At 38.8% G+C, this 22,806-nt stretch overlaps 1 long non-coding RNA gene across 1 annotated transcript in view; it reads right to left on the bottom strand.

The window, feature by feature from the left end:
- Positions 1–12,271, bottom strand: part of LOC147148545 (uncharacterized) — a 109,103-nt gene extending 96,832 nt beyond the window's left edge. The window contains exon 1 of the long non-coding RNA XR_015086522.1: positions 12,070–12,271. This is a non-coding gene — a long non-coding RNA (uncharacterized LOC147148545). The remainder of the gene's footprint in view (positions 1–12,069) is intronic.
- Between the last annotated feature and the right edge of the window lie 10,535 nt (positions 12,272–22,806).

Below are 22,806 nucleotides of genomic sequence, written 5' to 3'. Positions count from 1 at the left end.
TTTAGTGTGGCGTGCTTTACGTCAGGCAGCATTTTTTTGTCGCTTATGAGTAAACCAGGGGCTATGTCGACTTTTAATCCTAAACCTTTTAATAGGGGCCTGCTTATTGAAAATATCCATTTCTGACACGAGAAGTAAAACAGTGGTCACTGATTTCAGCACAAAACACCCCAAATAGGTACTTCTGGGGTGTGTTTGTGAGTAAAACATCAATCAAAGTTGCCTTTTCAGGACTTTTATTGTCATTTCTAGTGGGAGAACAGATTATCTGGTGCATCATATTGCTCTAAAACGATGCCAGGTGGTTTAATCATATCCCAGTTTAAATCACCAAGGAGTACAAATTCTGCTCTTTCACGCGTTTGGAAAAAGACAGCAAGCTAGTGGGCAGGTTGCTGTTCAACTTGCAGTTACACAGAGGCAGATGCTCTGTGGTAATTAGAATGAGCTTCAATGCATGTCCCTTAGAGGTTTTGGTGAGCAAGCCTTTTCGTGAATGAGTAGTTGGTTTCACAATACATATGAGAAGCAGTTAGGGACATAATTCAGGAATAGCGCTCACACTTCACACTACTGAAAGGCTCTCATACACACAAGTGACATTTTTGTTGCTCATTAATACAACTGAATCACGCTCATACATACTTCTGAAATGTTTTCATACAAGCAACTGAAACCCTCTCATTCTAAACTACTGACATTTTTGTTGCTCATAACCAAAACTGAAATGCGCTCATACACGCAGGTAAATGCTTTCATGCACACAACTGAAACGATCTCATACACACTACTGAAATGCTTTCATAACTACTGAAACACTCTTACACTAGTGACATTTTCGTTGCTCATAAACACATTTGGCACTCACACATGCTACTGAAATGCTTTCATACGCACTACTGAAACACTCTCATACACACTACTGACGTGCTTTCATACACACAACTGAAACGCTCTCATACGCACTACTGAAATGCTTTCATACACACTAATGAAACTTTTTTTGCTCATAAACACAACTGAAACACACCCATACATGCTGCTTAAATGCTTTCATACACACTAGGGTTGAACAATTATGGAAAATCTAATTGTGATTTTTTTTTTTCCAAAATAATTGCGACTGCGATTTGAGTTGAGATTTTTTTTTCAGTGTACTTCCTAATGTATTTTTCAACAATTAATCTTTATTACAGCAAATTATCAGATCTGTAATGCATTAAGGAACTGAAGTAGGCAAATGAATCGAATACGTTTCCAATCCGGGAGCAGTCACCCCCCCTCGTCTTCGGCTGAATGTTGCAGCCAGAACACAGCGGACCCATCCGCATACTCTTATTAGCCAGCGTCTTCTCACAAGTGCGTCAAATTAATTTCATATTCATAAAAGTACAATTGTGGCAAGAAAGCCGTTGTTGTATGAAAAGCATTTCAGTAGTGTGGAGGAGAGTGTTTCAGTAGTAAGTGTGAGTATGTTTCAGTTGTGTGAATGAGCAACAAAAATGTCACCAGTGTGTATTATAGTAGTGTGCATGAAAACATTTCATTAATGTGTATGAGAGCTTCAGCTGTGTGTATGAAAGAATTTCTGTAGTGTGAATGAGAGCGTTTCAGTTGTGTGTAGGAAAGCATTTTACTAGCGTGTATGAGCACATTTCAGTTTTTATGAGTAACAAAAATCTTGGTAGTGTGTATGAGAGGGTTTCAGTTGTGTGTATGAAAACATTTCAGTAGTGTGTATGAGCGCGTTTCAGTTGTGTTTATCCATCCATCCATTATCCGAACCGCTTATCCTCATGAGGGCCGCGGGCGTGCTGGAGCCTATCTCAGCCGTCTTTGGGCAGTAGGCGGGGTATACCCTGAATTGGTTGAGCAACAAAAACTTCACACTAGTGTGAATGAGAGCCATTCAGTAGTGTGAGAGCTATTCCTGAATGATGTCCCTTACTGCCCCTCATAAATACAAGGCCCTTGGCAAATACAACAGCACTGTGGTTGAACACAAGTTTTTCTAATCATGTTCTAATGCATGTAAAAAAAAGTAAACAAAAACTCCTCACCTGCTGATGACACAAGACACACAATTTAACGAAGTAGACAGTGTTGCTTGACTCTCTCCCATACAAGTGTAAAAAGAAGTTAACTGCAGTGTTCAAACTTAACAAGAAAATGTGACAGAGTGAGCGGTTACTTCGATTATTACTGTGCTTACTATAGAGGAGACTGACTTTGTTCTTATATTATTGATGTTGACATATTTTTGCTTTGGCCATATTTTACACATTGCACTGCTTTCGTGTGTTGCAATCAAACACATTTTTGTTCAGTGGTCATCGTCATAACCATTTATCTTTGCGATCACTGGCACCTTGTGGTGCCATCAGAAAACACCCCCCCCCCCCCCCCCCCCCAAAAAAAAAAATAGAAATAGCCTAAGACAAATGGAGTTATCATTTAAAGATGCTGCCGGTGGGTCAACCGCTAAAACCTTTATGAAACTTTAAAGTACTGTTTTAAGAGAAATATTTTGGTTTAATTCCAAACCGTACAACTTTAGGCATGTTCAATTTCGAGGTTCCTCTATATAGTCATTCACAAGTGTTATTCATACCCCAACACAATCAGAAGCCCTTGTGCATTCAATAACTGGCAAACACCAAAATCCTAATGACAATGTATACCAAAGGTCATCTACACTAAACTATTCATCGGGGAAGTTTTCTTTTCATTCAATATGCCATAGAAAACAAAAAACATCCACGCGTGCAAAGATATTCCCAAGCTTCCTGGGCCATCTACCACATAACACAAGGATATTCAGAGCTCAAAATGAAGGAATAACACCAGGCAACAATATGGCTCAGTTCTTTTCACCGTGGGATTTCACTTGGAGAAATGTTTGGATGTTCATAATACTACATCCTTCCTATGGTATATGACGTCACTGAAAAGGACTCTTGTTCTTAATTGGCACCTTATTTTTTCTTTTAACTATTTTCATTATTATTATTATTATTCAATTATTTATTATTATATTAGTGCTGATTTTTCTCTCTGCTGTGCTGTCTCTTTTACAAACACTAACCTAAATGCACACATTCCCATCTAATCCACATCCATCCTCCCTGAAAACACTGCAGATTGGTTTTCTTCTAGTGTAAACTTCCATGTTAGGGTCAGACTTTAGGGTCACAGGGGCCATGTAGCTTGACTTCAAAGAGAAGTAGGTCAAAGCTGGGAGCTCTGAGTTGGTCAAGTCTCAGCTACGAGTTATAACCACTCACTCACAGCATGACTTTGCTCATACTAAGCAGTACTACATTCACTAATTGCTGCATTTAGAATTCATGGTTTTGTCTGTGAAATAAGACATTATTCATTAATATTTAATTTTGTTACATGTTGTATAAAAATGAAATACATCATAAACAAGTATGACTACTGTTCTCGCATCCATCCATTTTCTACATCACTTATCCTCACTTGAGCCGGGGATGAGGCGGATGTTATGCCATCTGACTTTGCAACCCGTGGTGCACCTACAACTGGTTGCCAACGAATCACAGGGATTATTGCTCTACTACTGTTTATAAATACACTGTCAAATTGTACAAGAAAATAAAAAAATAATTGAAATAGCGATACCCTTTGTTGTCACCATCTAACACCTTTATAAAGTGTATAAATTAGGTATATTCAAAGTCCATTCCTTTCTCAAGCAAAAAAACCCAAGATAGATGTTTATTCTATAGAGAGATCTACAACTTTGAAACAAACAGATTTGTGATGCAGACTTTTTCCTTCTGTGCTATAGTTTGGCCAGTGGACTGCTTTACAACAAAACATCAGGTTCATACTTTGGGACTTTGAGTATTGGAAAAGAATATTTATTGTATGAAAAAATGTGGTACACCTTCTAAATTAGCTCCTCAAATTGTCTAAGTCAGTAAATACTACACTTCTCCAGCATCACCCATATAAAGCCGATAAATTGCTTCCTATCCATCATCAGATCTGTTGTGCCACCTAGTGGAGGAAAACAAAACGTTAGTGGTATTAAAGGACTTATTGCTGTATTACTCAAATGCTCGAGCTTCCCCCGTGACAAAGCAATATAAACTAGATGTAAGGACAAGGATTCATTAAATTACATCATAATACATACAATGCTTTTAAACACCTGTAGTGTTAGAACTATGACAGGCTACATTATTTCTCATCAACAAGTGATGGTAGCTTCAATATACAAGAGAAAACTAATGAACAAATTAAAATTAACTTTTTTTTTTTTGTGCCAGTTTAAGGTGTTATTTCCAGCCAGAGCACAACCGATTTTAGAGAAGATATAATCTAGTCCGACACATGTTTAGTGCTTAAAATTATACAAGAATAATATAAATAAATAATAATAATAATAATAAGAAGAAGAAGAAGAAGAAGAATAAGAATAAGAAGAAGAAGAAGAAGAAGAAGAAGATGAAGAAGAAGAATTAAGCAATGAAATAGAAATTAATAAACTGCATTGGAATGTGGTAATCCAACATTTGAATTATTGATTGTCAATATCAATGCTTAGTCTTGAAAGGTAGCTCTATCAAGTGCCACTGTAACATTTTGGTGCAGAACACGATACTGCCGCTAGAGGTCAGCATTTTATTACATGGACGAAACAGCATCATTAGAGGAATAAAAAGAAAGAAAGAAAAATAAATTACCCGCCATAATTGTCAAGGTGGCAACAAGAACAACAAACCAGTGAATAATTGGCTACATTATGATTTACATTCGACCTGATAACATTGTTTATCACTTTCATTCTATCCACATTATACTGTATGCACTGAATTGGAAAATGTGGACAGTTTAACATACACATGTATAACTTTCTAACATTGCCTTGATGAACCTCCTGCTAATGCCTTTTGAAAAGCACACACGCACACACACACGCATACACACAAACGCACGCACACTGCAGCATCTGAGTAACTCAATGAGAGCAAGAATGTCCCTGATGTCAAATGTATGCTTCAGATCAGATGACTAACCATAAATATAATCAAAACAGTGTTTGAGCCCATCCACTAACAAATCTGTTTTCAGGCCAGTGCAATGTATGTATGTTTTAGTACAGTATTGGAGAAGTAAAATATTGTATGTCAAAAACTCAAAAAACATTGAAAAAGTCAAAGCAAATATAATTACACTCGGCTGACTGAAAAATTATGAAAAAAACATCAACCAAAGACTACATTGCAAAAATATTACTGAAACACAGAAAATGAAAACAAGCAAGGTAAAAACCAGACCAAGCACACATCATGGCTGCATTATAACTTATGTGGCCATTGTGATTTGACACAAATGCTTTAAGTGTGTCATTTCAAGCAGTGTGTAACCTGATAAAACCATGACTGTCCTTATGTATCAGAATATAAGTCTTCAGACCAGTCTTCCTCCAAAGAGGTCCACTAAATTTGGCACAACAGAGTAACAGCAGATCTGGCATCTACCTTTTACACAAAACCCAGCGAAGCAGGATGAGAAATTAGATGCCTGCTGATATTAGCGCCAGTGTCTGTTGTGACGTACACAATACTTCTTCAGACAGCGGCAATTGCTTTCAACACAACAGAGTGGGAGAAGTGAGTGTCAGGTGTTAAAAATTCGCTGCTCGGTCCCGTATTGCGAAACAATCTTACACACACCATCGTTCTCATGGCTCTAATACTAGTTCAGAAGGCACACAATAGTGCCATTTATAAAATGACAGAAACAAATCTGGCGTTTACATGCAGTGTAAAAAGAACTTAAAGGATGAGTCAACCGAAACATTTTTTTCAAGAACATGTTCTGGACAGGCCCACTAGTTGAAACAAGGCTTTCTGATAAATATTGCGTTTGTGGAATAAGAGTTAATCCACCCATTTTTAGCCATCTTGGCGGCCATTTTGTCACTTCTGTCGACTGAAAATGACATCACAGTTGCTCAGGGCTCAGGTAACGACCAATCTCAGCTCATCTGTTTTCTGAAGCTGAGCCATGATTGGTTGCTATCAGAGCCCTGAGCAACTTTGATGTAATTTTCAATCGAAAGACGTGACAAAATGGCCGCCCCTTCAGGTGGCTAAAAACGCGTGACTTTCCTGACCACATATTCCACAAACACCATATTAATCAGAATGCCGTGTTTCAACAAGTCGGCCTGCAAAGAACATATTCTTGAAAAAATATGTTTGGGTTGACTTCCGCTTAAAGAAACCAAGCACTGTTGCTACATTTATTATACTATACTGAGCCCCAGAGAGAGGTGGTGCTTGGCTACTGGTTTTGAAGGTCAAATTAAAAATTTGGGGACTACCATCCAATCACTGCTAGAATTATCCTGTGTACTATTCAATAAATGAATGAATGTCATGAAGCACTACTTGTTGATGTAAGCAGCCACAAAACAAAGCAATGAATGAAGCAGCAAAAGCACAGAGCACAGTCTTGAAACAGAAACACTGCAACCTACAAGCAACCAAGAGCAACAATATATTTATAACAGCCATAAAAGAAGCCTTAAAAGCACCAACACATTGGTGCCACATTCCTCAGTATAATGTGAGAGTTTGTCTAAATGAGCATGTACGTTGGAGAGTTTGCAAACTTGTTCTGCTGTAAACTATTTAAACGAGGTTGCTGCCTACACAGTAAAACTGTTTTGCCATCTGTTTTCAGCAAAACCGATATGATGGTGGTCGAAAGGGTAAAATACAAAATAAGGTACAAACAAGGCAAATGAAACAGGTTGCAGCATTACAGCGGTTGTTCATCAGTGAATCACGGACAGCTCTAAAGGAGGCAGTGAGAGGGAATCAGATACACAAAAGTCAAATGTGTGAATCATTACAACACCAGTGGCCACAATTTGACCAATTGTTTCATCGTGTTTTCTCTTTCTCTGGTGGTGTGTGTGTGTCTGGGGGGGCTTTATTTTCGTGGGCTAGTATTGTGGGGGGTCGTTTCTAACTCATGTAAAGCACTTTGAGTTGCATATTTTGTGTGAACAGTGTTATATACGTACAGTATACACAAGTTTGACTGACTGATATTATTGTACAGAAAATGTTGGACTTTTTGACTTCCTCTTTAACAGTATTTCAAAAGAGAAAGATTCCACACAGGGCTCCAGACTATTTTTTACTCGGAGCACAGTGGCCCCTAACCTGAAATTTTAGAGGCACAGCTGCCACCCCCACCTAAAGTTTCACCACTCCACCTGCCACCCCAATGAATCTATCAATACTAAATTAAATATTGTATAATACAATTTCCTAATGCGGCGCGGTGTTCGACTGGTTAGCACGTCCGCCTCACAGTTCAGAGGTCATGGGTTCGGTCCCGGCTCCAGCCTCCCTGTGTGGAGTTTGCATGTTCTCCCCGTGCCTGCGTGGGTTTTCTCCGGGTACTCCGGTTTCCTCCCACATTCCAAAAACATGCTTGGTGGGTCGATTGGACACTCTAAATTGCCCCTAGGTGTGATTGTGAGTGCGAGTGGTTGTTTGTTTTTGTGTGCCCTGCGATTGGCTGGCGACCAATTTGGGGTGTACCCCGCCCACTGCCCGAAGACAGCTGGGATAGGCTCCTGCACTCCCCGCGACCCTTGTGAGGATAAGCGGTATAGACAATGAATGGATGGAAAATGTCCTTATATTGTCTCCATAGTGCTTAAATGGCTGCGATTGGCTGGAAACCAGTTCAGGGTGTACACCACCTACTGCCAGAAGACAGCTGGGATAGTCTCGAGCACGCCCGCGACCCTTGTGAGGATAAGCGCATTGGATAATGGATGGATGTTTAAATGTTTTGATAACCACTTCAGAATTTACTCCCACGCTGACACAATCTTTTAGGAACATTAGACAAACAGGACTTTTCTGACTTAGATTGGCGGAAAGGAAAAATGCTAAAATTAGACTCGATTATCGATATGTATGGGCCAATGATTCACATGACCAACGCATTGTGCCGTTGGCGACATGTTTATGAATATGGCCGGAGGGTCGCGGGCCAGGTACCCAAGTCAAGGGTGGAGGGTTGTGGCCGGACCGGCAAAAAACGGTCAAGTGCCCAGCTCTGATCATCATATTAATCATCATATTAAGTAGTGCCAAAACGTATTGTCGGAAGTCACAATTCATTTGTAGTGGCCCACCACAGACAAATGTATATGCATCAAACTAATTCGTGGATCGGGGTATTAGGTTATTACAGCCAATCACAAAATGTGCACAAAATGCAAAATATTGGCCAATCCGATACAGTGTTCAGATAATAGCATAATCTCAAATGCTGCTACAGAAGGATAAGCGGAGTGAACCTTTGTTTGGATGCCATATCTGGTTGAGTGTAGTTATGCTACCTGAGAAATGGGGCCATAGTGCAACCTTAGCGATGCTGCTACAGGCTTCAAAGGAGTTTGACTTCTCCAGCCAGCAAAATGGGTGAGATTGAATTAACAGCTCCCTCTGCTGATAGCAGCAGTGTTTCTGTTTATTCTTATTCTTGGCAACGATAGGCTGGATGCTTCTGTGGTGTATTGGTGCCCTCCTCAGTCCGTTTTGTTTAGTGCAATTCATTTTTATTCAATCATATAATCCAATGAATAATGAATGTTTTTTTTTTATCTTTCTCTTTCAGTACAATACTGTTTTGTGTCCACTTAATTGAATACATAATTTAGCAACCGTAACACTGTAAATACATAAATCAAGGAACTTCCACGAAATGAATTCATAAAACATTGATGAACCCTATTTTCTCTACCCTTCTCAGCTATTAAAGATAACTTGCTACACATAATGGAACACGTTGACAATGTTTAGAATGTAAAAACAAGGGCTAGCCTGTAGGAATGCTAACGTACTAGAAACAGGTAACAATTTGCCCACGATCTGTTTGACAATGTCACACATGAATGTACCTGAAATGTGTCAATCTTATTCCTCTTTCAGTGAGGTCTTTGCTTTGATTGCCCTCCCATAACTAAACAGCTGAAAGTGATTTTCCACACAAGAACCAAAGGATGCTAGATGTAGATAACTCACTCTTAATATAAGCGGCACATTCGCAGCGCAACTGCGTTGTGCATTTAACCTATCAAAACACAGCACAACACAGCAACACTTGTTTGCCGCTCTGACAGGAAACACTGACGTCAGTGCACTTGTTGTTTATCTGCGGGGGCAACTCAACCTGAAAATAAATGTTCATCTTACTGTGAAGCATCCTCATTTCTTTAGATGACACTCAAGCAAAGTTTAGATTTTACATTATATTGTTTTTGTTGGCTGATGTCGAAGAAAAATCATCATGATAAAGGCCATTTTATACCACAATAATCTAAAATCTAAAATATCCAACACACCTTGACTGCTTACCCTTTCTCACTTCATTTTGAAGTGACATTAAACAGACTTGTATCAAATTAAATGCATCCAGTAGTACTATTATATAAAATCATCAAATGCAAACAGAAGTATTACAGTAGCCCACATATTTTTGCACAAATGCCGACATCAATCTAAATAAGAGGCATGAAAAAGTTTCAGACAAAAATTTATTTTAAAGGGAAGTTAACTCAGAAATGTTATTTACAAATATGTTATATGCGGCCCCACTAGTCCAAACACAGTATTTTGATTAATATTGTGTTTGTGGAATATGAATTAAACAGCAATGTGATATATACTTTGTATTAGTGTTGCACGGGATACTGGTACCAGTGCAATACTGTGTTTTTTCAGTGTCAAAAACAGATCGATGCCATTATTTTTATCACTGGTTTAAAAAAAAAAAAAAAGCAAGCAATTATACAGTCTCGTATGTCACATGTTGCGACAGTCAGTGACGATTACAATGACGGATGAAAACCCCCTTCTATCATTCATCAGTCCGTCATTTTAAAAGCTGTCCCATCATTTGTCAATCGTCAGCATAAGGGGCGCCAGTGACGGACTGACGGTCTGGTCCATCAGTCTGACGGAATGCCCACCTGTGCATTTTTGATCAATAATGTCATAAGCAATGAGATGAATGTTTTTTTTCTATTGTAAAATTCAAATGGCTTGTTGTATTGTATTGGTTGTTATATATCGCTGGCGTCGGTCCAAAACCTCATAACTTACATTTTGGTGAATTTCATATTTTTTCAAAAATCTTTACTATTGGTCAGTCCACACATGTGGATGTTACTTTTACACATTATTGACCAATCTAAAGTGTTGAAAATGGTTTGCTTTCTTTCACGTCACATTGCTAATAGTTGCCATTTTTGGGGTCCCCTTAAAAGTGACTATTTCGGAGGTACATGGTTTTGGCCTGACGCCAGCGATATATTTCAGTGAGGCTGTGATTGAGCAAACATTGCAGTTTCCACGAATACTACAAGATGGTGAATCTATTTTCAGACATTCTCTGGTAACAAATGTTTACTCTGATATATAATTCATAGAGTTAGAATCATGAAAGTCCTAAATTGGTCAAGCTCAAATTTGTTCACATTATGAAACATTTTTTCCCATAACAAGCAAGTGAAATAAAGAAATAAACTGTTCTAGGGGCAAACAACCCCTTGTTGATGCTGGATCATCTTTTAGAAACTAAGCTCAGCACTGACCTGAGCAAAAAGGCCACTGAAGACTGCCTCTCTGGTGATCGTGAAAGTTTGTGCATTGTTCAGAAGGAATCAGAGCGCTTGCACTAAGCTGAATGGTTCTTTAAAGTGGTCATTCAATGAGCCACACTCATGCAACTGTTGTTTTCCTAGTTTCACCGCATTGTTTCCCATCTTACGACAATACAGAACTAACGATGACGTGGAACAGGTATCCTACTTCGAAATTTCCGGAAAGATCAAGTACACTGTCAAATTTTCCAAATTTGAAGTTGACAAACCTCCTTCAAAACCTTTTAGGTGAATAAGCATTTTTTTTAAATCCAAATGGACATTTTTCTATGCTTCTGGCATATTTCAAGTACTTTGGCCGACTATCAGACACATTTTTACAGTTTGCCAGGTACGCTTATATTCTCCAACACTACTTTCCTGAATGTTATCGACTCTGTGATATATTTGTTCCTTACTATTGGTATGTATTTTAGCAACATATGGAGTGTTTATTCATTCTCGACTCTATTTTTTTGTATGCATCTTATTTTTTAAATCTGTGAGGAGTAGGGAGAAAAATTACACCTGATCAATGAACTATCATTACAGTTTCTGTCAAATCGACCAATGTTCTTGAAAAGTATAATCAGTTGTTACAGCATCTAAATTTCTGCCAAAACTCAAAGCTGACAGGAAGCTATGTCCACACCTTTCTTCCTCGGCCCCTCCTTACAGGGATGGTCCTGCCAAGGGATCTCACAACATGCACATGTTGAGGAGCTTGAATTTTGCCCACATCCGCTCAGAGTGACAGAGTAGACTGCAACAGGTTGCCCGAAGTAACACCGAAACAGAGGAGTGATCCACAATGCAAAAGCCAATAGTAAAATGACTAGGTGTAATTCATTTATTAGTAGGCTCTTTGCCCTTGGTAGTAGGATAACTTTGGCATACATAGCCTACTAGTAGGACAACTACATGTTACTAGTGAGGTCAAAATGTGAACTAGTTAAAAACTGTGTGCTAATATAGTACTACTAGTGATTATAAAAGTAAAATAAACTACTTAACATATAATGTTTCACTAGTAGTACAAATAGTGTGCCAATATCATCTAGTGCAAAGGTTTGTCTAATGAGTAACATGTACTTTTAGTACGAGTATGACAAAGATGTCCCACTGGCCACTACTGTACAGACATGTCATGTAAACGTGTGCGTGCGCGTGTGTCAATCTACTAGTTTATCCATCCGTGTAAGCTTTAGTGTCAGATGTTCCCAGCAGCTTTGCGCCACTACTTCATTTACGAATCAAGAAAACACAAGCGCTCACACACGTATGATATACACGGTAAGTGCGCGGCCAAATACGGAATTATGTAAGTGTACGACATTTGAAAGACGCAGTTTACTCACCCGCTTGTGATTTTTCGATCACTCACGCGTAGCACCTACTTCTTTTTGGGTTTGTTTTTGGTCTTAAACGCAAACGTCGATCTTTAAACCAGCGTGTCAGGCTTGTTTACAACTTTTCAGCGTGAATTGGGATTGGTTTGAGAGGAGTTTCGTCCACGCCCCAATGCTTACTGGGCCGGGTTTCAAACCTGAGGTCCTCCTCTCAACGTCTCTTCTTTCACTGAAGGCACATTCGGAAGGAAGTGGTCCCGTGCAGTGAGAAATGGATCCAAAGTATTGCACGTCACTTTTGACGCCCACTTGTCATCATATATGGATAGCACACTAGTAAATAAGAATGATTTTGGGTTTATTAGCGCTTTTATAAGAAAGTACTCGATTATTACAATATAAAATAAAACGCGTATTAAATAATTATTTCACAGAATATACACAACGCAGTAACTTTAACTACACCTCTTACATTTCATTACATTTTCTTAATTTAATTTCTTTCACTATTATTACATTTACCATTACATTTGTCTTGAATGTGCATAATACATGCTTGCTTTTTGTGATATGTGATATTACATACCACGATTTAAAGATCATCCGGCTGGGATGGGCCACATGCTCAATTTATGTTTTTTTTTGTTCTTAATCAGAAAAATTATATTAGCTTGCATTTTCAATTTTATCAATTTGTTTTGGAGAAATCAGTAATAACTACTCTTTCTAGTCAGCAATATTGACCCCCGTCATGGAAAGAACCAAACAATATTTGTCCATTATTGTACATACATTGGTAATTTCCCCCCAAAAGGCGATCAATCGGCACCAAAATTTATGTGGTCATCTCTACGGTAATCGTCTGTCGGTCAGACCGTCATGTTATTTTAACCGCGCTTCCGTCGCTAAACATAAAGATCCGCCTGTCCGTCAATCTGAAAAACAAAGGTCACAACAGATGAGAAATCCATCCATCCATTATCAGAACCGATTTGATTAAAATAGTAAATGGAGAGCACTATGTACATCATAATGTGTCGGTTTGCTGCTTAAACACCATTACACTCACGTACAATTGACATTTCACATAGCCTACACTTATATGCCAATCTATTGAACTGTTAAGTATAAGCCTGCTGCGGCTTTCACTCTTAAAAGCTTTACTTTAATGTTTTGCTTACCTTAACTAGAACTACGTGTCACATTGTTGCCAAAGGTACGACCCTGGTGGATTAAAATCTCTCCTAGTCCTTGTGAAAACCTTTTCTTTGACTTCATGTCATCTTTTTCCTCTTCTTCTTCTGTCTTTCAGCGATTGGCAAACAACTTTTGATGACATGGAGTGTTGGGCTTCAAAATACCGTTTCACAACCTCCTAACCCTACTCTTTCCAAAACTAAAAATAGAAATGTAAAACTAACCCTTCACAAGAACTTCTCTGTAAAACTGTCTCTTTATTAATAGCTACTTTATTTCCCCTTTGCTCATTAATTACTTGTTGCACTCTGAGCCTGACGAACTCATGATTCTGTCTTCGGTGGATACCTCCACCTGCTGTGCATATAGAGTCAATGCAGTCGGGGTCGCGTTTCTGTCTCTAGTCAGCAAAACGAGCATCCGTCATGATGGACTGTGAGGTCTGCTCAGACTTGACCAGGTTAGTAATGATTACACATACAGATGAAAATCCACTTTCATCTATGCTTAATCCATCTTTGTTTTTTAAGTTCCTTGTCTAACGTCAGCAAACAGGCGTCCGTCAGTCAGACGGAATGCCCACCTCATCCAGCTGCCTAAAGTCTCTGACTGGCCCCAACAGTGACCCTGAAGTCAAGGTAAAGCTTACAATACTTTTATTTTGTATGCAAGTGGAAGCTAGAATAAACCGAGTAGCAAGCAAGAGCTATGACTTGTGCCTGCACTGTTGCCAATTTCGCAATGTTTTCGTTATATTTTGAAACTTTTCACGACCCCTGTAGCAATTATTTTTTCCCAAAAAGAGACTGGCAAAAAATGACAAGTGTTAAAAACGTTCTTATTTCTTGCACGGTATAGGAAATAAGGCCTAGAAAATTTGGCCTGATAATACTGTACGCCATAGGTGTCCAACTCAAGGCCCGGGGGCCATATCTGGCCCGCGATATCATTTTATGTGGCCCGCAAAGGCAAACCATGTGCGTCGACTTCATGTTTCTTGCAAATTGTCTTAACTTTTAATAATGCTGAGATATGAGATATTGCAAGATATTTTTGTTATCAATCCCCTCTTGAAAATAAATCGACAAATAGTTGAACAATTGGCTTCTGATTTGTAAACTAGTTATCCATGAATTTGTTGTGTACGAGTGATAATATAAGGCGACCTTACATTTCTATGTTCACAGTCATAACAGCCTTCCAAGGAAAATCATAACTATTACATGGCCAGTGACAAAAATTAGTTTGATACAGTTTCATATAATGTATATATTGAAGGTATTGTAAGTCATCACTGTATAATGATACATCACTGTCAATAATATTATACTTCTTGCTTATCTATATTTCAGGTTTCTTGAGTAGGATTTGCACCCCATTATGTTTAAAATGTTTGGGGACTACACCAGAATACGGACTCCTGTTGATGGCGGCCAATACAGATTGACCAATACCCGGTAGAACCTCCTTAAGGAAAGGAGGAGCAACAGAATGATAAGGGAAGTCGGCTCGATTAATCTGGTGAACCGCATCCTCTAAAAACCTCAAGGAACCAGCTTCAAAAGACTTTAAGATGCCGAACAAGGGACATGGATAGAGCGGTCAAATGTGGTGTTTGAAACAAGAGCCCTAGCAGTACCAACGTTTTCAATGAAAAAGTGCAGGAATCTATTGCACATTACAGGGGAAGACTGCACAAATACACTGAAGGGAGTTAAAAACAGAGTCAATAGTTTTGAATAGTACACATGGATGTTAAAGTCGAGAGAGCGTATACATTATTTTCTTTTTTTAATCCATGTCTCGGTCTCTTAACCAATGAAATGCATCAGAATATGCACATGAACCCTCGGAGGAAATCGCTGAATTTTTTCGAGCCGTATTGGCGGATGCGCAGTCGATCGCGGGAGCTCTGAAATAAGTAACTGCAGTACAGTATTATAGACGACACAGTTGTGGACTTTGAACCAGTGGAACCAGTCGAACGTGATATATGGTTACGATTTGTAAATGACAATGACAATATCGACGGCTTTGTAACAGAATAGAGAATAGTAATTACCACTCGATTTTTTTTTTAATTAAAAGTAGTACTTCTCTTGCACTGACACTTTATTTTTAGGTTTTTGATTGAAACAGTAAATAATAAACTAAGGCCTGTGTGAAAGACAGATGTCTAAGATCTCAAATTCGTTTGAAATTATGCTTATAGCTGTTACAGGGGCTGAGATATTATTTTGTAGGTGTTGAATGTCTGGGAAAACTTCATATTTTAGAGGGTGATTCTGTAGTCGCACAAAGATTTTGGGGAGCTGTTGAGCCAGGCACTTTAGGCCTTAATGGATTAACAATTCCACACAGGCTGGCTTCAACTAGATAATTTCCTGTTTTTTCTTAATTTAACTTTATTCATTTGATGTTGCGATATTTCAAACCCATTTTAAGCACAAGCCATCAATTTTTTGTTTAGTTTGGACTGAAACTGAAATGGTCACAATTTCAAGTCTCTCCAATCACTATTAGTAGTGTTTACGATCTCACTATTAGTGGTACTGATTACACTTCTCTAACAGGCCATCACAGCTGTCTCTCAGTTCGATGCTTTGTCTCTATTCATTTGGAATGTTGGGTCCAATTGTCAGTTCTGATTACCCCGTCTCTGCTGGCTTTCGCGATTGACATTATTATCGCTTACTCATCAGGGAAACTGTGGTTATCATTATCGTCACCTTCCCCATCAGGGAATGAGTGGTCCAGAGAAATTGTAATTGCATTCTTAGTAGTATCTTTTTGGCGCCACTCTTTAAGTTTGTGTTGTTAGATAAAATGTCATTAGCTGGATAATCTTTGGTCCTTTTGGTCGTCTGTTCTCGCTTTGGGTGGAAAAAAAATCGCTATCAGTGAGGAATCAAAGGTGACCAAAGCTTATAGTGTCCAATCCCTTTTATGTTTTAAAGCACAAGCAGTAGTTAATTGAAGTAAAGAGATGGATTGAGTATTTGGAACCTACGCTGAGCAGTAGGTTTATGCTGTGTTGTGTTGAATGTTTTACCACTATGTCATAGTAGAAGGTTTAAAGGTACTTTTGAGGCTGTTTTTGATGGTTGTACTGGCTCCCTGTCACACCACTGGTGAGATGAACGGCAAATTTGGGATTCCACTTCTTCCAAGAAAGACCCCCCCCCCCCAAAAAAAAAAAAAAATCAATTGCTACAGTGACTCTGCTGCTCTCTCGAGTCAACTCATGCATTGGATCACACAACCCGACAGTCCTTTCTGGCTGCACTGGTATGCGTTTAAAAGAAATTTCCTAAGGTTTGCATGAGCAAGACAGCTCAGAGGATGTAAACTCCATTGGAAGGCCAGGTGGACTTCTATAATTAAAAGATAGGAGCCTTCTTGTTTTTGGTGACACTTGATTTTCGCAGTCCAAATCATAATTCCACTAGGGACTACATTTCTAATAAGCATCGTTATCACCAGAGCTGAGCATCTTACTAAAAAAAAATTGTGGTTCGTTTATCGTCTTCCGCCTAAAGCCAAGGTACCCTTCCGCCGTCCGTTTATCCAACATTTTGTCTGGCCGGGCCAAATAGTAATCGCCAATCAGTCAATCCATCTTACATTTTAAATGCGCTTCCGTTAGCGCTCCCCTCCCAAAATGTTAATGGCAGGTTATAGACGATTACATAGACAGCCGAAAATCCACTTCTGTTTATGCTTAATCTATCCTTTATTTAAGTTTCGCATTTATTATCGCCAGCAAAATGGACGTCCGTCATAGGCGAATAGACGGACCGGTCCATCGGCTAGGCGGAATGCCCAGCTGTGGTTATCACTAAGGAAGGACGCGGAGTATATGAACACCATTAGCTAATATTGTGTTGCCAAACACCAGCAAAAGTGCTTCAGTATACGTTTCACAGAGGTCTGGCTGGAACTGTGTTTAAAGTTAATACAACCAGCTATGAACAGCAATTAACAGGTTCATTCTTGAGTGTCTTGAGTAGACTCGGTAATGTGGCGAACAGAGACACAGTAAGCACACACTCCAAAACCCAGAAATGAATCAGTTACGCCAGCCAGGACGAGGTGCTTATAAGGTCAAAAGTGCTATATTATTTAATATATTAAATATGTCATTTATTAGCGTTTGCTTACTCTATTTTGAACCCAAGTGCTGAGTTATGATATCGACTCAATGATAGGTCTCAAAACACCATTATCTTTTTTTTAAGTCAATTTAGCTTTGCTAAGTGACTCTATTTATATAACTTATTTGTTAAATGTATTTCATTATGTAGAAGTAAAAGCATACTGTATGTTTATATGAAAATGTAAAATTTGAAAAAACTTCAAAAAGGACTGCCACCCTCGCACAGCCTCCTTATTGTGCTTTGTAATCACTTTTAACATTTTGATGACATGATGTAAGTTTCTGTCATTTGTAAATGGTAAGTACATACTAGTGAATGCAATAACCTCAAACATGATTTAGGGGGATTGAATAACAATCACAATTTCTGTGCCCCCCCAAAAGAACTATCACAATTAACTATTTTCCTGTAATCCCTAGTTTTAGGGCTTTGTCCAAATACAGTATTATTTAGGTTTAGGTTTTATTCTACAGTGAGAAAAATACTTTTTATTCAATTCAATCTATCCATCCATTTTTCGTGGGAAGTGTTAAAAGTGTTACTTTAAAAATGTATTCTGACACAGCTACTAGTTATGTGTTGAAAATAATGTAGTCAGTAATGTAATCCAAGTACCACAATATTACATAAATATAATTTAATTACTTCCTCTACTACAAGCAATTCTCATATCTCATCAACATAAAATAGAAAGTAATGGCTCCTACAGCCCAAATGGCAGTAATGATTGCCCTATTTGCTCACAATATTGTGGCTATGAGCGTGCGAGTTGGGTCACGTGGAGCTTGAACTACTATACTGACAATTTAACAACTTCTTGCACTGCTAACTCCAGACAAGGTTGCTCCTAGCTTGAAAGCAGCTGATGCTCAAATCAACAACCAGCACATTAAAATTTGAATATTGAGAAATAATCCCAGTTTTTAATAAATGTACTTGTAAATGATTGGGTTTTTTTCTGTAATTGTAATGGAATACATTTCCCTGAAGAAAAAAAAAAATCTTGATTGTGTGATTTTGCGTCACATCATGTATCATGTTACTTCCCAAACCTGGTCATGGGTAACCTGGGTTTGTCAAAGATGACTTTGGGCGTTAAATAGTACACCCCGTTCTAATTGCAGGGTACACGAATAAGCAATTGCTCTAACATATACACCTACTGTATAGACAGTTTACAGTAGATGTATTAATGTAGCAGACCACTCGTTAACATCTCTGCACATTATCACTACTTGAAATGGGTGTTTTTGGGGAAACCATCACAGTTTGGATCAGTACTCCTACTCTTTATGACAATAAACTGTCCATCCGTTCAATCAAATGTGCTCTTGTCACATCATCACATTGAGTCTTTACATCTGTTTGAGATCAGAAGAGTTGACCTGTGTACATGCACTGTGCACTGCATGGGTGTACTCATTAAACTGACAGCAGGGCCATTTCTCTTGGCAGTGTAGCCACCTCTTAATTGCTCATTAACTATTGGCCATAATCCTGCAGTTCACTCTCTACGATGCCAGATATCCAGATTGGCATGAAAGGACAGACTCTTTGAAACCACATCCATTTAATCAGAAAACACCTTTTTTGTCTGTCTTTTTGTAACAGCATAGAGGTTTTACTGACACAGCAAGAGATCAATACTTTCATATCATTAGGTTGGGCATGGTCATTATCAGTTCAATGCAACTAGGATCATGGAAGAGGAAATTGTTTATGGCTGCACATGGTACAAGTGGTTAGCACATTTGCCTCAGGTTTTCAGTGGTTAGGAGTTTGAATATGGGCTCCAGCCTTCCTGAATGAGTGGAGTTTGCTTGTTCTCTCCATGCCTGCAAGGTTTTTCTGTGGGTATGTCTACTTCGTCCTACATTACAAAAACAAGCATATTAGGATAATTGAAGACAGATTTGTTCTAAGGTAAGTTTGTCAATAGTGTTTTGTCTTTATTCATCATGCGATTGGCTGGCAACTATTGCCATAAATTGCCTCTCGGCCAAATTCATCTCGGACATGATCCAGTTTACCTGTGACACTAGTGAGGAAAAGCAGTATAGAAAATGGATGGATGGATGAAATTGATAAGGGCGATTGGATGCAATCAGAAGATGTCTACAGACGGTTAAACAATTAGCCCACTAATTTGCAGAGTTGGGCACTTTATAATATTTTGCTGGTCTGTCCTTCGTCCTCCGTCCACGACCTGGACACTCTTCATTCATTGTCCTTCCATCCTTATTCATCATAATTTTAATGGGAAATCTACCCCCCAAAATTCTTTGCAATAATATGTTCAATGCACGTTCACTAGTCCAAACACGGCATTCGGATTGATATTGTGTTTGTGGAGTATGAGTTGAGTAGTAAAATCCAACTGTTTTTGTCCACCTCAGGGGACAGCATTTTGCCACTTGCTGTCAACTGAACATAACATCACAGTTGCTCAGGGCTCAGATAACGACCAATCATAGCTCAGCTTCAGAAAACAAGTGAGCCGTGATTGGTCGTTACCTGAGCAACTGTGAGGTAATTTTCAGTCGACAGAAATGACAAAATGGCTGCACCCTGAGATGGCCAAAAACAGGTGGATTTTGGTGCTAACTCATAATCCACAAACTCAATATCAATCAGAATGCCATGTTTAGACTAGTGAAGGTGCACTGAACACATTATTACAAAGAATTTTGGGGGGGTTGACTTCCACTTTAAATGATGGCCATTGTTCACCATTGGTTCATTTTTAACATACAGTTGGTCATTTGTACCAGTTTTTCAACTGAATATATTTGAAGGTATCATAGATTTTCAAGTGTAAACATAATTCATTCTTTTTTTTTCTTATTTTTTACTGGAGTGCTCAGTGCTACCAAGCCCTCCAATATGAAACATTGGCATACCACGACATTCAACAATCACTTGCGAACAAAGGGATGAGTGAAGTATCTATTTATTTTGAGCATACTTCAGGAAGGTTTGATTTAAAGTATATATCATATTGACCTTGTTTTGAACAAGTTTATTTTTGAGCTCACGTGTCGCACTCCTGGACCACACTTTCTGAGAACCAACGATATGTGTTCTGCAATTGGCTGGAGACCAGTTCAGGAAGTACCCCACCTCTCGCCCAAACATAGATGGTATAGGTTGCAGTTTACCCATGACTTTGATGAGGACCAGCAGTGCAAAAATGATGGAGGGCTAGATATAAAAATGAATTTTACTAAACAGATGCTAACATGGTGGTCCATGGTTTCTAAAAGAGTTTCGTTCCAAGGGTGGTGCTAACCCAAATTTGTACATAAGTTGGAACACAAATCTATTTCCAACCTACCCTATAGCACAGTAGTAAAGTCTTACTTACACTAGTGGCAGTAGAAAACTGTTTTAGGTAATACAAATCAAAAGGAAAATGAAAAATACTAAGTTTGGCGATAACTGATTATGCCTTCTTGTGCTGCGTGATGATGTATTTTTACACCCATGATGGGAGCCTCGTAAACTAATAAGCTATTTTGGAAGAAGTAAAACAATTGCAATGAGTGGAATTTAAATATTTCCTTTACATTTTCTCCATAGGTCATGACTTTATGTTTTCTAGCTAGTCTGTGGAGATGCATAGCCCTTGAGCGTACGATCAGCTTCGGCTTATGCCACCTGCTACTGAGGATGCCTGACTCAGTGAGTATTCATAGCAGTCAATTCCAACCATGACAGAAACAGCAAATCCTTCCCTGAAGACACAAGAGAAAGAGGGACTTTTCAGGGATTTGCACTCTGGAAGATTTTCTTTTCCTCTTTAGGAAAAGAGATTCTTGGTAAACATACAGCAGATGCATACATATAAAATGACAAATTCTTATTTAGCTGTAGGCAGCCTTACACTAGAGTGGAGATACTTTGTTGGTTGCCTGCCTCAGTCTTCTGTCTGTCTGTCTCTCTCTGTCCCCCCGCTCTCAAATTCACAGGAAAACTCAAAGAAAATACGGTACCCATTAAAATAAAATAAAAAAGTTGTTTTTCTTTGAATTCATCTTCTTTTCCTTCTACTTCTTCTTCTGTCATTTAACGGTTGGCAAACAACTTTTGGTGCATTACTGCCACCCTCTGAAATGGAGTGTAGGAGGCAGCAAATTACCGTTTCACAACCTCCTAACCCCAATCTTTCCCATAATAAAAATAGAAATGTAAATCTTAAATCACAAAAGCCTCTCTGTAAAACTGTCTTTTTAGTCAAGCAACTTTATTACTGCTTAGTCAGCCTGAGGACCTCGTGATTCTCTTTGGTGCATACCGGCACCTGCTATACATATACAGACAATGCAGTCTGGGTCGCGTTTTCGTCTCTCATCAGCAAAACGGGCATCCGCCAATAGTGGACTGTGAGGTCCGTTTAGACTTAACCAGTTTAGTGATGATTACACAGACGGACGACGTTCCATCTGTGCTTAATCCGTCTATTTTTAAGTTTGCCGTTTATCGTCTAATGTCAGGAAAATGGGTGTCCTTCAGTGAGAGACAGGTGGACTGGTCCGTCAGTCAGACGGAATGCCCACCTCTGCTAATCTGTGTGCCTGAGACTAAAAGTTTCTTCACAGCTGTTCATACTAAGGAAGGCAGCTCCCACATCTAATTTCAATGACAAATACCACACCTACTTTTATTTGGTGATTTTATAAAAGTAACATTTCGAAACAAAACAGCTTCCAGAATTGTATTGTCTGACGCATGTTGTGTCGTGTGTAACTGGTGTCGACAATTTAGCCAATGAAAGCTTGTCTTAGTGGGTACAATAGAAGCATTAAGAATAGAGGCCGCTGAGGAATGATGAGCATGAATTTTCTGCAGAGAGTCTTGTGCCATCACACTGCTGTTAGAGAGAAATGTGAAACAACTGGTGGGACTGAACATCTCATTTAAGTGCAACTTCAACACATTTCAGCCAAGAGATTCTTATCTTTGTCTTTGTCTTTAGACAAAGTCTAAATGTCTTTACTATTGGAGACGAGGAGCGGATGCATAGATCAGTGATTGAGTGCAGTGCTCAAAGCAAAGGTGAATAAGACCATTTGGGGACAGCCACATATAGTTACGACTATATATCCAATCATGCTGGAGCCTTTACTTTTCACCAACACATTTCTAAGCTGCTTTCAATATAGCTCTCCGGTAAAGAGGTAAACATCGGAAAACTCCAGCGTACTTCCCTCTCTAGCCTTAAAGAGATGAAAACAAACAGTGTTTCAAACAGATCAATTGAATGGAGGATCAATTGGTCAGGAATGACACCAATTAGCATAGTGAATGAGTGTTCTCATATGATGTATCTTTTTCTTGGGAGCAGTTAAACCCAATTGAGTTCTAATGTCAATTGAGAAATAGCACTAAAATT

This window comes from Filicampus tigris, chromosome 4 (assembly GCF_054856515.1).
Source record: "Filicampus tigris isolate MCC_2025a chromosome 4, RoL_Ftig_1.0, whole genome shotgun sequence".
In the NCBI taxonomy this organism is placed as follows: Eukaryota; Metazoa; Chordata; class Actinopteri; order Syngnathiformes; family Syngnathidae; genus Filicampus; species Filicampus tigris.
The sequence above is the reverse complement of the archived record's forward strand: the minus strand, read 5'-3'. Positions and strand labels throughout refer to the sequence as shown.